The following is a 2500-nucleotide window of genomic DNA, read 5'->3' as shown; positions in this document are numbered from 1 at the left end:
CCAATCGTCGAGAGTCTGTTATTGAGACGAATTCTTTTAGTAGAGCATATATCATTATTCTCACGCGCCCATCTGTGTTGACAAATTTATAGGACCAGCATCACCACCCCGCAAAAGAACCTTAATTAATAATGATCGATATCCAGACCATTTTCCCACTATGAGATGAAAATATTGTTCCTTACCATTTCATCAAATAAAGATTAAAAAAAGAAGTAGTATTTAACATAATAACAACGACAACGAACAAAGGCAAGATAGATACATCCATGAAAACCACAAACAAAGAAACGCAGCAACAAAGAAGCCAGGAAATTGTCAGATATCATTCGAGTTACGATCGGGAGATATTGGGCAGAGAAAAATACGTGAGTCGTAAAAAGTTACGTCGATTACCTTACGCACAATAACGACGGAATTGCCATAAAGCCAAAATGTATCACCCGGGTTATGTATCCAACACCTCAATGGTCCCTCGGCACATAAACTTCAAAAGCGAATGCAGGAAAGGCGAATTGAAAATTCGAAGACGCCGATCTGTCGTCTATATTTGAAGACACGATCACAGCAACAGAAAAGAGAAAATGTACGATGCTGTTACATTACATTCCTCTTATAAAACATACATAAACTCAGAGTAAAGATATACCATCTAATTGCTAGTTTTCACAAAGTACATATTACGGCAAATGCCCCACTGTTTGAAGACTCATTCATGAATTGCTACTTTGTGGTCTTACGAGTGTAAAAACTCCCTTAAATTTTGGTTCTTTGAATACTCCACTTTTCATGGGATCAACTTTTATGAAAACTAGGAACTAGGTAGTAGTTTTTTAGTCTTGTTTAAGCATATCTTATAAGATGTAGCTAATGTAAGAGTATTGTACGTTTTTTCCTTTCTGTCGTTATCATAATTTCCTGAAAAAAAAAAAATATACCAGTAGGGCGCACTGAAGGCGATAACTCGCGAAGCTTCAAGTTAAACCATCAAAGGGTTAACATCATTTAATAAGAGATGAAATTTAAAGATGTAATGTTTTATCTGCCTAAACTATTTTTCTTTTATCTCCAACACTTTTGAATAGCGCTAGGGCCGGGCAGAGCCGGCAGCCAGAAATGCAATGATTAAAATATCATTTAAATCGGGATCTATAACATTCTAAAAATAAATCTTATATGGGATGACTTTAAAAAGTAGGTTTTTATCTGCAGAAAGAATTTTTCCTTTATCTTCAATACATTTAGAGTTATTAGCATTTGAATAGTTTTAAGGACTAATACAAAAGTTAAAATATTCAAATGTGAATTTAGGATATTTTGAGAATAAATCTTATATAGGATAAGATTTAAAGATATAAGGTTTTATCTGCAGAATTTCTTTTCTTTCATCTTCTATACTTTTGGAAATATTAGCATTTGAATAGCATTAGAGCCAAGAAATGAGCCCGTTTCTAGTAAGACTTAGCTTCGCTCGTAATAATTAAAACATAATTTAAATATGAATTTATGATATTTTAAGAATAAATCTTATATGGGATGAAACTTAAAGATATAAGGTTTTATCTGCCGAAAGAATTTTTCTTTTATCTTCAATACTTTTGGAGATATTAGATTAGTATTTGAATAGCGTTAGGGCCGGGATGTCCCGGGCCTCCAGAAATGAGCCCGTCTCCAGTAAGACTTCACTTCGCTCGTAACGCACACAGTCGGTGGATCCGAATTTTTCTTCCACCTTTCCCGTAAGCATTTCTATAATAATGTTGATATACCTTGTTTATATCTGTATGTTTTCCAGGCTACTGGAAGTCTGACTTATTTAAACAACGAAAGTCCAGTAAAGCCGAGAGATACTTGAACATGATTGTTTAATCCAGTACTGCAGCTACCTATTAGAATATAAAGAACAATTTCAATTAAAAATGAAGTAATAAGAGACTCCTTCTCATTATCGCTTTCATAGGAAATTAAATGTTATGGCAGCTTCAATTATCGACATGATTACATTCAAGCGAGCAAGATAAGCTCCCCCCATGGATTAATCTTTTACTGCCTTTGGGACACGCTCATTATAAATCATGTTTGACCTTGCCTTACAGAGTTCATTATCTTGTTTATATTCCCTCCAGTATATGATGCTTACTCCGAATTAGAACAGAGATAATAACTCATAAAAAGGTGGATACAAACTTACGTAGTGGTTGAAGACACTTGCGAGGAATGGTATGTAACAAGAGGAACGTGTAGTGGTTGCAGTGGTTGATTGTTGCTACTCTGCTATTTGCTCACGTTTGCTAAGACCCTGTTTCGCTTCTGGCCTCACGCCCCACAGTCCATGGTACTAGCATCTGCTGGAGTTATGATAAAGGGCTTGGGGGCCAGCGACATCATCCCTAGAGACTTGCTGAGAAAGCAGACGGCTATAGTGACCTTCAGCGAGGATTCGTGTCGCCCTTCCGCTTGAAACGGAGCTTTGTTTCTCCTTTGTTGAGCCTTTGGGGTA

The sequence above is a fragment of the Macrobrachium nipponense genome, chromosome 38 (assembly GCF_015104395.2).
Source record: "Macrobrachium nipponense isolate FS-2020 chromosome 38, ASM1510439v2, whole genome shotgun sequence".
Taxonomy (NCBI): domain Eukaryota; kingdom Metazoa; phylum Arthropoda; class Malacostraca; order Decapoda; family Palaemonidae; genus Macrobrachium; species Macrobrachium nipponense.
This window is presented reverse-complemented; position numbering follows the sequence as displayed.